Source organism: Lissotriton vulgaris, unplaced genomic scaffold (assembly GCF_964263255.1).
Source record: "Lissotriton vulgaris unplaced genomic scaffold, aLisVul1.2 SCAFFOLD_4897, whole genome shotgun sequence".
In the NCBI taxonomy this organism is placed as follows: domain Eukaryota; kingdom Metazoa; phylum Chordata; class Amphibia; order Caudata; family Salamandridae; genus Lissotriton; species Lissotriton vulgaris.
This window is the reverse complement of record NW_028245051.1, coordinates 13,475-26,614: the sequence shown is the minus strand read 5'-3', so window position 1 is coordinate 26,614 and position 13,140 is coordinate 13,475. Positions and strand designations below refer to the sequence as shown.

The 13,140-nt window shown below is 39.5% G+C and overlaps 9 non-coding genes across 9 annotated transcripts; all 9 read right to left on the bottom strand.

The window, feature by feature from the left end:
* Nucleotides 1–1,140: 1,140 nt before the first annotated feature.
* TRNAV-CAC (transfer RNA valine (anticodon CAC)) lies at nt 1,141–1,213 on the bottom strand. The gene has a single exon. It is a non-coding gene; the product is annotated as a tRNA-Val (tRNA).
* Nucleotides 1,214–1,513: 300 nt separating this feature from the next.
* On the bottom strand, nt 1,514–1,585 carry TRNAP-UGG (transfer RNA proline (anticodon UGG)). Its single transcript has one exon. It is a non-coding gene; the product is annotated as a tRNA-Pro (tRNA).
* Nucleotides 1,586–3,694: 2,109 nt separating this feature from the next.
* TRNAV-CAC (transfer RNA valine (anticodon CAC)) lies at nt 3,695–3,767 on the bottom strand. Its single transcript has one exon. It is a non-coding gene; the product is annotated as a tRNA-Val (tRNA).
* A 300-nt stretch (nt 3,768–4,067) lies between these two features.
* TRNAP-UGG (transfer RNA proline (anticodon UGG)) lies at nt 4,068–4,139 on the bottom strand. The gene has a single exon. It is a non-coding gene; the product is annotated as a tRNA-Pro (tRNA).
* A 2,132-nt stretch (nt 4,140–6,271) lies between these two features.
* Nucleotides 6,272–6,344, bottom strand: TRNAV-CAC (transfer RNA valine (anticodon CAC)). Its single transcript has one exon. It is a non-coding gene; the product is annotated as a tRNA-Val (tRNA).
* A 2,552-nt stretch (nt 6,345–8,896) lies between these two features.
* TRNAV-CAC (transfer RNA valine (anticodon CAC)) lies at nt 8,897–8,969 on the bottom strand. The gene has a single exon. It is a non-coding gene; the product is annotated as a tRNA-Val (tRNA).
* Nucleotides 8,970–9,269: 300 nt separating this feature from the next.
* TRNAP-UGG (transfer RNA proline (anticodon UGG)) lies at nt 9,270–9,341 on the bottom strand. The gene has a single exon. It is a non-coding gene; the product is annotated as a tRNA-Pro (tRNA).
* Nucleotides 9,342–11,524: 2,183 nt separating this feature from the next.
* On the bottom strand, nt 11,525–11,597 carry TRNAV-CAC (transfer RNA valine (anticodon CAC)). The gene has a single exon. It is a non-coding gene; the product is annotated as a tRNA-Val (tRNA).
* Nucleotides 11,598–11,897: 300 nt separating this feature from the next.
* On the bottom strand, nt 11,898–11,969 carry TRNAP-UGG (transfer RNA proline (anticodon UGG)). The gene has a single exon. It is a non-coding gene; the product is annotated as a tRNA-Pro (tRNA).
* Between the last annotated feature and the right edge of the window lie 1,171 nt (nt 11,970–13,140).

The following is a 13,140-nucleotide window of genomic DNA, read 5'->3' as shown; positions in this document are numbered from 1 at the left end:
GCTTGCCAACCAAGCACTAGATTCTGGAGCGCTGATGATCAGAACATTCTGCTCCTGAAGGAAAGGAAAGACAGCTTGATGGAAAATAAAGTCTCAGTTTATATTAACGCTCTCTCTCTCCGAATATCTATCTATCTATCTATCTATCTATCTATCTATCTATCTATCTATCTATCTATCTATCTATCTATCTATCTATCTATCTATCTATCTATCTATCTATCTATCTATCTATCTATCTATCTATCTATCTATCTATCTATCTATCTATCTGGATACCTGCGTACACATACATATAGATATGCCATGCATTCCTTTAGATTTGTTCCAACCTCTTACCATTTATTTGAGAATCCCTACTTTTCAAGTGACTGCAAATGAAGTCATTTCCGGCACTTTTTGGCCGGTGCAAGGTAACAAAAACACATGCCAACTTTTAATACAAATCATTGGTCTCTTTATTAACGCGCACTGTCAAACATGGGGCTTTCACACGTCAGGTAAACATGATAACCAATACACAACAGAAGCAGATGTAGATTGCTTATCAATGCCAGGATAGAATAGTTGTGAATTGAGTAATAGAAGGGCCCCTGAATTGATACTTATTATATACAGCCTGTAAGATAGTGAAAAATGCAGGCTAGGAAAGGAGATGCAAATATCAATGTATTAGAAAAATACATAAAGAGGAGTGATTTGCTTTTATTCATTCAAGGCTAGAAAAAATCAACATACTATTGCAAGCATTCATACACCACCAAATAGAAATAAACAATTCTGACATTAAACGTAAAGGTGACGATGCATTTGTATCATCACCTTGAGAAGGGTCACCGAGGAATTGAGCCCAGGGCTTCTGCACTTAAACACCAGAAACACTCCACTAAACTAAGATGCCTGTTGGTGCCAACAATTCCCAAAGTTAATGCATGTTCTAGGTGAGCAATGAACAGAATGCAGGGCTCTTATGAAAGCGAGGTCTGTGAATCAACAGATACATCCACATGCCAATTACTTTAGTGTTTTTAAGAGAATTCACTTTCTTGGAATGAGTCTGCATGAAACCATCTTCAGGGCCTGGACAATTTCATGGCAAAATGGCACCTCTCAACATTGCAGCCAAGACAATATAACAACTGTTTCTGCCCGGTTTCGAACCGGGGACCTTTCGCGTGTGAGGCGAACGTGATAACCACTACACTACAGAAACAGATGTCTACAGTTGATTCTTCTGTGATGAAACTTCTCAAAACAGGCTATTCCAAGGGCCTCTGGTTTTAGATTTCTTTCATGCAACCTTCCCAGACAGCCCTAGCTGAACGCTTGTATATGCCATGCAAGTTCAGCATTTTTGCAAAATGCTTAAAGAGAAATGTTTCCTAATTGCTCAGGCAGGGCAAGGTTAAAAGCATGAGACTCTAGCAAATATTCACCCACTACTGCAAAGAGAAAATTGATATTGGCTTTGAAATGCATACTTCAATACTACTTTAAAAAAGCACCAATGAAAGGGCTCGTCCGGGATTTGAACCCGGGACCTCTCGCACCCAAAGCGAGAATCATACCCCTAGACCAACGAGCCTTCGAAAGGCCTGCACCTCTGAAAAGCTAATACCAGCTCTAAGCACGCAATGAAGATCATGCTGGGGACTTTTTCATGCTTGGTCTGTGAATACACATGAAATTCAGTGTCAACTTACCCTTTCTCAAATGATATCACTATCATTTATAAGTGTCCCCTTTTATTTTGTCCCAGCATTGGACACGTCTTACAGGAAGTCAGCACTTATTTATCTATTTCTGCAGTGGCTAGACCCTAAAGAGAAAGAATAAAAAGCTGTTCATAACAACATAAGAAACACATGTTGCATTTTTTCTCAAATGCTTATTCCCTTTGTGCAAATCGGAATGCCAAGCTGAATAACTGGGTCACAGATTCTGGCTAATTATCTTTCCCTTGAATGCAAGTAGCAATAAAAACTGCCTAATGCAGGACTAAAGCATTCCTTGCAAGCCTCTAACATCATAACATAACTGAGCTGCTGGTAGCAAGCTAAGCAATACCTTCCCAAAATGAGAAGTACATGTGCTAATCCGCTCAATCAGCGCTCGATCAGGCTCGATCAGGCGAGATATAGAAAAGGTGGAAAGGGTCCAAATGGCTGTCCCTTCCTTTTTAGGGTGGGTCCTTCTGACTATCATAGGATTGCTTGTATAAGTGGCCAGGGTCAGAGAAAAAACTTTCAACCCTTCTCAGTGTTCTATCCAGAAGCAGGCATTTTCTGTGCCTTTAATTTCAGGCTTTTCCCAGCAGTCTCTGTTCTGCCTATGTAAATTAACAAAAGCAGTGCTTATTCATCACTTACTCTAATGTCCTTACTGTCCAGAAAGCTCTGCCTAAGTATGCTTTTTTTCTTTTTCAGTGAAATTCTAAATGTTTTTTCTGCCCAGTCTATGGCAGTAGAATGCTGCTTATGATGCCACATTTTGTTGAATCACCAAGGTACAACTACAGAGGAATATATGAGTCTGAACGACATGGAACTCTTAGCTAACACATCACAATGTGTGATGCTTGCCAACCAAGCACTAGATTCTGGAGCGCTGATGATCAGAACATTCTGCTCCTGAAGGAAAGGAAAGACAGCTTGATGGAAAATAAAGTCTCAGTTTATATTAACGCTCTCTCTCTCCCAATATCTATCTATCTATCTATCTATCTATCTATCTATCTATCTATCTATCTATCTATCTATCTATCTATCTATCTATCTATCTATCTATCTATCTATCTATCTATCTATCTATCTATCTATCTTTATATATGGATACCTGCGTACACATACATATAGATATGCCAGGCATTCCTTTAGATTTGTTCCAACCTCTTACCATTTATTTGAGAATCCCTACTTTTCAAGTGACTGCAAATGAAGTCATTTCCGGCACTTTTTGGCCGGTGCAAGGTAACAAAAACACATGACAACTTTTAATAAAAATCATTGGTCTCTTTATTAACGCGCACTGTCAAACATGGGGCTTTCACACGTCAGGTAAATGATAACCAATATACAACAGAAGCAGATGTAGATTGCTTATCAATGCCGGGATAGAACAGTTGTGAATTGAGTAGAAGAAGGGCCCCTGAATTGATACTTATTATATACAGCCTGTAAGATAGTGAAAAATGCAGGCTAGGAAAGGAGATGCAAATATCAATGTATTAGAAAAATACATAAAGAGGAGTGATTTGCTTTTATTCATTCAAGGCTAGAAAAAATCAACATACTATTGCAAGCATTCATACACCACCAAATAGAAATAAACAATTCTGACATTAAACATAAAGGTGACGATGCATTTGTATCATCACCTTGAGAAGGGTCACCGAGGAATTGAGCCCAGGGCTTCTGCACTTAAACACCAGAAACACTCCACTAAACTAAGATGCCTGTTGGTGCCAACAATTCCCAAAGTTAATGCATGTTCTAGGTGAGCAATGAACAGAATGCAGGGCTCTTTTCAAAGCGAGGTCTGTGAATCAACAGATACATCCACATGCCAATTACTTTAGTGTTTTTAAGAGAATTCACTTTCTTGGAACGAGTCTGCATGAAACCATCTTCAGGGCCTGGACAATTTCATGGCAAAACGGCACCTCTCAACATTGCAGCCAAGACAATATAACAACTGTTTCTGCCCGGTTTCGAACCGGGGACCTTTCGCGTGTGAGGCAAACGTGATAACCACTACACTACAGAAACAGATGTCTACAGTTGATTCTTCTGTGATGAAACTTCTCAAAACAGGCTATTCCAAGGGCCTCTGGTTTTAGATTTCTTTCATGCAACCTTCCCAGACAGCCCTAGCTGAACGCTTGTATATGCCATGCAAGTTCAGCATTTTTGCAAAATGCTTAAAGAGAAATGTTTCCTATTTGCTCAGGCAGGGCAAGGTTAAAAGCATGAGACTCTAGCAAATATTCATCCACTACTGCAAAGAGAAAATTGATATTGGCTTTGAAATGCATACTTCAATACTACTTTAAAAAAGCACCAATGAAAGGGCTCGTCCGGGATTTGAACCCGGGACCTCTCGCACCCAAAGCGAGAATCATACCCCTAGACCAACGAGCCTTCGAAAGACCCGCACCTCTGAAAAGCTAATACCAGCTCTAAGCACGCAATGAAGATCATGCTGGGGACTTTTTCATGCTTGGTCTGTGAATACACATGAAATTCAGTGTCAACTTACCCTTTCTCAAATGATATCACTATCATTTATAAGTGTCCCCTTTTATTTTGTCCCAGCATTGGACACGTCTTACAGGAAGTCAGCACTTATTTATCTATTTCTGCAGTGGCTAGACCCTAAAGAGAAAGAATAAAAAGCTGTTCATAACAACATAAGAAACACATGTTGCATTTTTTCTCAAATGCTTATTCCCTTTGTGCAAATCGGAATGCCAAGCTGAATAACTGGGCCACAGATTCTGGCTAATTATCTTTCCCTTGAATGCAAGTAGCAATAAAAACTGCCTAATGCAGGACTAAAGCATTCCTTGCAAGCCTCTAACATCATAACATAACTGAGCTGCTGGTAGCAAGCTAAGCAATACCTTCCAAAAATGAGAAGTACATGTGCTAATCCGCTCAATCAGGCTCGATCAGGCGAGATATAGAAAAGGTGGAAAGGGTCCAAATGGCTGTCCCTTCCTTTTTAGGGTGGGTCCTTCTGACTATCATAGGATTGCTTGTATAAGTGGCCAGGGTCAGAGAAAAAACTTTCAACCCTTCTCAGTGTTCTATCCAGAAGCAGGCATTTTCTGTGCCTTAAATTTCAGGCTTTTCCCAGCAGTCTCTGTTCTGCCTATGTAAATTAACAAAAGCAGTGCTTATTCATCACTTACTCTAATGTCCTTACTGTCCAGAAAGCTCTGCCTAAGTATGCTTTTTTTCTTTTTCAGTGAAATTCTAAATGTTTTTTCTGCCCAGTCTATGGCAGTAGAATGCTGCTTATGATGCCACATTTTGTTGAATCACCAAGGTACAACTACAGAGGAATATATGAGTCTGAACGACATGGAACTCTTAGCTAACACATCACAATGTGTGATGCTTGCCAACCAAGCACTAGATTCTGGAGCGCTGATGATCAGAACATTCTGCTCCTGAAGGAAAGGAAAGACAGCTTGATGGAAAATAAAGTCTCAGTTTATATTAACGCTCTCTCTCTCCCAATATCTATCTATCTATCTATCTATCTATCTATCTATCTATCTATCTATCTATCTATCTATCTATCTATCTATCTATCTATCTATCTATCTATCTATCTATCTATCTATCTATCTATCTATCTATCTATCTATCTATCTATCTATCTATCTATCTTTATATATGGATACCTGCGTACACATACATATAGATATGCCATGCATTCCTTTAGATTTGTTCCAACCTCTTACCATTTATTTGAGAATCCCTACTTTTCAAGTGACTGCAAATGAAGTCATTTCCGGCACTTTTTGGCCGGTGCAAGGTAACAAAAACACATGCCAACTTTTAATACAAATCATTGGTCTCTTTATTAACGCGCACTGTCAAACATGGGGTTTTCACACGTCAGGTAAACATGATAACCAATACACAACAGAAGCAGATGTAGATTGCTTATCAATGCCAGGATAGAATAGTTGTGAATTGAGTAATAGAAGGGCCCCTGAATTGATACTTATTATATACAGCCTGTAAGATAGTGAAAAATGCAGGCTAGGAAAGGAGATGCAAATATCAATGTATTAGAAAAATACATAAAGAGGAGTGATTTGCTTTTATTCATTCAAGGCTAGAAAAAATCAACATACTATTGCAAGCATTCATACACCACCAAATAGAAATAAACAATTCTGACATTAAACGTAAAGGTGACGATGCATTTGTATCATCACCTTGAGAAGGGTCACCGAGGAATTGAGCCCAGGGCTTCTGCACTTAAACACCAGAAACACTCCACTAAACTAAGATGCCTGTTGGTGCCAACAATTCCCAAAGTTAATGCATGTTCTAGGTGAGCAATGAACAGAATGCAGGGCTCTTATGAAAGCGAGGTCTGTGAATCAACAGATACATCCACATGCCAATTACTTTAGTGTTTTTAAGAGAATTCACTTTCTTGGAATGAGTCTGCATGAAACCATCTTCAGGGCCTGGACAATTTCATGGCAAAATGGCACCTCTCAACATTGCAGCCAAGACAATATAACAACTGTTTCTGCCCGGTTTCGAACCGGGGACCTTTCGCGTGTGAGGCGAACGTGATAACCACTACACTACAGAAACAGATGTCTACAGTTGATTCTTCTGTGATGAAACTTCTCAAAACAGGCTATTCCAAGGGCCTCTGGTTTTAGATTTCTTTCATGCAACCTTCCCAGACAGCCCTAGCTGAACGCTTGTATATGCCATGCAAGTTCAGCATTTTTGCAAAATGCTTAAAGAGAAATGTTTCCTATTTGCTCAGGCAGGGCAAGGTTAAAAGCATGAGACTCTAGCAAATATTCATCCACTACTGCAAAGAGAAAATTGATATTGGCTTTGAAATGCATACTTCAATACTACTTTAAAAAAGCACCAATGAAAGGGCTCGTCCGGGATTTGAACCCGGGACCTCCCGCACCCAAAGCGAGAATCATACCCCTAGACCAACGAGCCTTCGAAAGGCCTGCACCTCTGAAAAGCTAATACCAGCTCTAAGCACGCAATGAAGATCATGCTGGGGACTTTTTCATGCTTGGTCTGTGAAAACACATGAAATTCAGTGTCAACTTACCCTTTCTCAAATGATATCACTATCATTTATAAGTGTCCCCTTTTATTTTGTCCCAGCATTGGACACGTCTTACAGGAAGTCAGCACTTATTTATCTATTTCTGCAGTGGCTAGACCCTAAAGAGAAAGAATAAAAAGCTGTTCATAACAACATAAGAAACACATGTTGCATTTTTTCTCAAATGCTTATTCCCTTTGTGCAAATCGGAATGCCAAGCTGAATAACTGGGTCACAGATTCTGGCTAATTATCTTTCCCTTGAATGCAAGTAGCAATAAAAACTGCCTAATGCAGGACTAAAGCATTCCTTGCAAGCCTCTAACATCATAACATAACTGAGCTGCTGGTAGCAAGCTAAGCAATACCTTCCCAAAATGAGAAGTACATGTGCTAATCCGCTCAATCAGCGCTCGATCAGGCTCGATCAGGCGAGATATAGAAAAGGTGGAAAGGGTCCAAATGGCTGTCCCTTCCTTTTTAGGGTGGGTCCTTCTGACTATCATAGGATTGCTTGTATAAGTGGCCAGGGTCAGAGAAAAAACTTTCAACCCTTCTCAGTGTTCTATCCAGAAGCAGGCATTTTCTGTGCCTTTAATTTCAGGCTTTTCCCAGCAGTCTCTGTTCTGCCTATGTAAATTAACAAAAGCAGTGCTTATTCATCACTTACTCTAATGTCCTTACTGTCCAGAAAGCTCTGCCTAAGTATGCTTTTTTTCTTTTTCAGTGAAATTCTAAATGTTTTTTCTGCCCAGTCTATGGCAGTAGAATGCTGCTTATGATGCCACATTTTGTTGAATCACCAAGGTACAACTACAGAGGAATATATGAGTCTGAACGACATGGAACTCTTAGCTAACACATCACAATGTGTGATGCTTGCCAACCAAGCACTAGATTCTGGAGCGCTGATGATCAGAACATTCTGCTCCTGAAGGAAAGGAAAGACAGCTTGATGGAAAATAAAGTCTCAGTTTATATTAACGCTCTCTCTCTCCCAATATCTATCTATCTATCTATCTATCTATCTATCTATCTATCTATCTATCTATCTATCTATCTATCTATCTATCTATCTATCTATCTATCTATCTATCTATCTATCTATCTATCTATCTATCTATCTATCTATCTATCTATCTATCTATCTATCTATCTATCTATCTATCTATCTATCTATCTATCTATCTATTATATATGGATACCTGCGTACACATACATATAGATATGCCAGGCATTCCTTTAGATTTGTTCCAACCTCTTACCATTTATTTGAGAATCCCTACTTTTCAAGTGACTGCAAATGAAGTCATTTCCGGCACTTTTTGGCCGGTGCAAGGTAACAAAAACACATGACAACTTTTAATAAAAATCATTGGTCTCTTTATTAACGCGCACTGTCAAACATGGGGCTTTCACACGTCAGGTAAACATGATAACCAATATACAACAGAAGCAGATGTAGATTGCTTATCAATGCCGGGATAGAACAGTTGTGAATTGAGTAGAAGAAGGGCCCCTGAATTGATACTTATTATATACAGCCTGTAAGATAGTGAAAAATGCAGGCTAGGAAAGGAGATGCAAATATCAATGTATTAGAAAAATACATAAAGAGGAGTGATTTGCTTTTATTCATTCAAGGCTAGAAAAAATCAACATACTATTGCAAGCATTCATACACCACCAAATAGAAATAAACAATTCTGACATTAAACGTAAAGGTGACGATGCATTTGTATCATCACCTTGAGAAGGGTCACCGAGGAATTGAGCCCAGGGCTTCTGCACTTAAACACCAGAAACACTCCACTAAACTAAGATGCCTGTTGGTGCCAACAATTCCCAAAGTTAATGCATGTTCTAGGTGAGCAATGAACAGAATGCAGGGCTCTTTTCAAAGCGAGGTCTGTGAATCAACAGATACATCCACATGCCAATTACTTTAGTGTTTTTAAGAGAATTCACTTTCTTGGAACGAGTCTGCATGAAACCATCTTCAGGGCCTGGACAATTTCATGGCAAAACGGCACCTCTCAACATTGCAGCCAAGACAATATAACAACTGTTTCTGCCCGGTTTCGAACCGGGGACCTTTCGCGTGTGAGGCAAACGTGATAACCACTACACTACAGAAACAGATGTCTACAGTTGATTCTTCTGTGATGAAACTTCTCAAAACAGGCTATTCCAAGGGCCTCTGGTTTTAGATTTCTTTCATGCAACCTTCCCAGACAGCCCTAGCTGAACGCTTGTATATGCCATGCAAGTTCAGCATTTTTGCAAAATGCTTAAAGAGAAATGTTTCCTATTTGCTCAGGCAGGGCAAGGTTAAAAGCATGAGACTCTAGCAAATATTCATCCAGTACTGCAAAGAGAAAATTGATATTGGCTTTGAAATGCATACTTCAATACTACTTTAAAAAAGCACCAATGAAAGGGCTCGTCCGGGATTTGAACCCGGGACCTCTCGCACCCAAAGCGAGAATCATACCCCTAGACCAACGAGCCTTCGAAAGACCCGCACCTCTGAAAAGCTAATACCAGCTCTAAGCACGCAATGAAGATCATGCTGGGGACTTTTTCATGCTTGGTCTGTGAATACACATGAAATTCAGTGTCAACTTACCCTTTCTCAAATGATATCACTATCATTTATAAGTGTCCCCTTTTATTTTGTCCCAGCATTGGACACGTCTTACAGGAAGTCAGCACTTATTTATCTATTTCTGCAGTGGCTAGACCCTAAAGAGAAAGAATAAAAAGCTGTTCATAACAACATAAGAAACACATGTTGCATTTTTTCTCAAATGCTTATTCCCTTTGTGCAAATCGGAATGCCAAGCTGAATAACTGGGCCACAGATTCTGGCTAATTATCTTTCCCTTGAATGCAAGTAGCAATAAAAACTGCCTAATGCAGGACTAAAGCATTCCTTGCAAGCCTCTAACATCATAACATAACTGAGCTGCTGGTAGCAAGCTAAGCAATACCTTCCCAAAATGAGAAGTACATGTGCTAATCCGCTCAATCAGCGCTCGATCAGGCTCGATCAGGCGAGATATAGAAAAGGTGGAAAGGGTCCAAATGGCTGTCCCTTCCTTTTTAGGGTGGGTCCTTCTGACTATCATAGGATTGCTTGTACGAGTGGCCAGGGTCAGAGAAAAAACTTTCAACCCTTCTCAGTGTTCTATCCAGAAGCAGGCATTTTCTGTGCCTTTAATTTCAGGCTTTTCCCAGCAGTCTCTGTTCTGCCTATGTAAATTAACAAAAGCAGTGCTTATTCATCACTTACTCTAATGTCCTTACTGTCCAGAAAGCTCTGCCTAAGTATGCTTTTTTTCTTTTTCAGTGAAATTCTAAATGTTTTTTCTGCCCAGTCTATGGCAGTAGAATGCTGCTTATGATGCCACATTTTGTTGAATCACCAAGGTACAACTACAGAGGAATATATGAGTCTGAACGACATGGAACTCTTAGCTAACACATCACAATGTGTGATGCTTGCCAACCAAGCACTAGATTCTGGAGCGCTGATGATCAGAACATTCTGCTCCTGAAGGAAAGGAAAGACAGCTTGATGGAAAATAAAGTCTCAGTTTATATTAACGCTCTCTCTCTCCCAATATCTATCTATCTATCTATCTATCTATCTATCTATCTATCTATCTATCTATCTATCTATCTATCTATCTATCTATCTATCTATCTATCTATCTATCTATCTATCTATCTATCTATCTATCTATCTATCTATCTATCTATCTATCTATCTATCTATCTATCTATCTATCTATCTATCTATCTATCTATCTATCTTTATATATGGATACCTGCGTACACATACATATAGATATGCCATGCATTCCTTTAGATTTGTTCCAACCTCTTACCATTTATTTGAGAATCCCTACTTTTCAAGTGACTGCAAATGAAGTCATTTCCGGCACTTTTTGGCCGGTGCAAGGTAACAAAAACACATGACAACTTTTAATAAAAATCATTGGTCTCTTTATTAATGCGCACTGTCAAACATGGGGCTTTCACACGTCAGGTAAACATGATAACCAATATACAACAGAAGCAGATGTAGATTGCTTATCAATGCCGGGATAGAACAGTTGTGAATTGAGTAGAAGAAGGGCCCCTGAATTGATACTTATTATATACAGCCTGTAAGATAGTGAAAAATGCAGGCTAGGAAAGGAGATGCAAATATCAATGTATTAGAAAAATACATAAAGAGGAGTGATTTGCTTTTATTCATTCAAGGCTAGAAAAAATCAACATACTATTGCAAGCATTCATACACCACCAAATAGAAATAAACAATTCTGACATTAAACGTAAAGGTGATGATGCATTTGTATCATCACCTTGAGAAGGGTCACCGAGGAATTGAGCCCAGGGCTTCTGCACTTAAACACCAGAAACACTCCACTAAACTAAGATGCCTGTTGGTGCCAACAATTCCCAAAGTTAATGCATGTTCTAGGTGAGCAATGAACAGAATGCAGGGCTCTTATGAAAGCGAGGTCAGTGAATCAACAGATACATCCACATGCCAATTACTTTAGTGTTTTTAAGAGAATTCACTTTCTTGGAACGAGTCTGCATGAAACCATCTTCAGGGCCTGGACAATTTCATGGCAAAACGGCACCTCTCAACATTGCAGCCAAGACAATATAACAACTGTTTCTGCCCGGTTTCGAACCGGGGACCTTTCGCGTGTGAGGCAAACGTGATAACCACTACACTACAGAAACAGATGTCTACAGTTGATTCTTCTGTGATGAAACTTCTCAAAACAGGCTATTCCAAGGGCCTCTGGTTTTAGATTTCTTTCATGCAACCTTCCCAGACAGCCCTAGCTGAACGCTTGTATATGCCATGCAAGTTCAGCATTTTTGCAAAATGCTTAAAGAGAAATGTTTCCTATTTGCTCAGGCAGGGCAAGGTTAAAAGCATGAGACTCTAGCAAATATTCATCCACTACTGCAAAGAGAAAATTGATATTGGCTTTGAAATGCATACTTCAATACTACTTTAAAAAAGCACCAATGAAAGGGCTCGTCCGGGATTTGAACCCGGGACCTCTCGCACCCAAAGCGAGAATCATACCCCTAGACCAACGAGCCTTCGAAAGACCCGCACCTCTGAAAAGCTAATACCAGCTCTAAGCACGCAATGAAGATCATGCTGGGGACTTTTTCATGCTTGGTCTGTGAAAACACATGAAATTCAGTGTCAACTTACCCTTTCTCAAATGATATCACTATCATTTATAAGTGTCCCCTTTTATTTTGTCCCAGCATTGGACACGTCTTACAGGAAGTCAGCACTTATTTATCTATTTCTGCAGTGGCTAGACCCTAAAGAGAAAGAATAAAAAGCTGTTCATAACAACATAAGAAACACATGTTGCATTTTTTCTCAAATGCTTATTCCCTTTGTGCAAATCGGAATGCCAAGCTGAATAACTGGGTCACAGATTCTGGCTAATTATCTTTCCCTTGAATGCAAGTAGCAATAAAAACTGCCTAATGCAGGACTAAAGCATTCCTTGCAAGCCTCTAACATCATAACATAACTGAGCTGCTGGTAGCAAGCTAAGCAATACCTTCCCAAAATGAGAAGTACATGTGCTAATCCGCTCAATCAGCGCTCGATCAGGCTCGATCAGGCGAGATATAGAAAAGGTGGAAAGGGTCCAAATGGCTGTCCCTTCCTTTTTAGGGTGGGTCCTTCTGACTATCATAGGATTGCTTGTATAAGTGGCCAGGGTCAGAGAAAAAACTTTCAACCCTTCTCAGTGTTCTATCCAGAAGCAGGCATTTTCTGTGCCTTTAATTTCAGGCTTTTCCCAGCAGTCTCTGTTCTGCCTATGTAAATTAACAAAAGCAGTGCTTATTCATCACTTACTCTAATGTCCTTACTGTCCAGAAAGCTCTGCCTAAGTATGCTTTTTTTCTTTTTCAGTGAAATTCTAAATGTTTTTTCTGCCCAGTCTATGGCAGTAGAATGCTGCTTATAATGCCACATTTTGTTGAATCACCAAGGTACAACTACAGAGGAATATATGAGTCTGAACGACATGGAACTCTTAGCTAACACATCACAATGTGTGATGCTTGCCAACCAAGCACTAGATTCTGGAGCGCTGATGATCAGAACATTCTGCTCCTGAAGGAAAGGAAAGACAGCTTGATGGAAAATAAAGTCTCAGTTTATATTAACGCTCTCTCTCTCCCAATATCTATCTATCTATCTATCTATCTATCTATCTATCTATCTATCTATCTATCTATC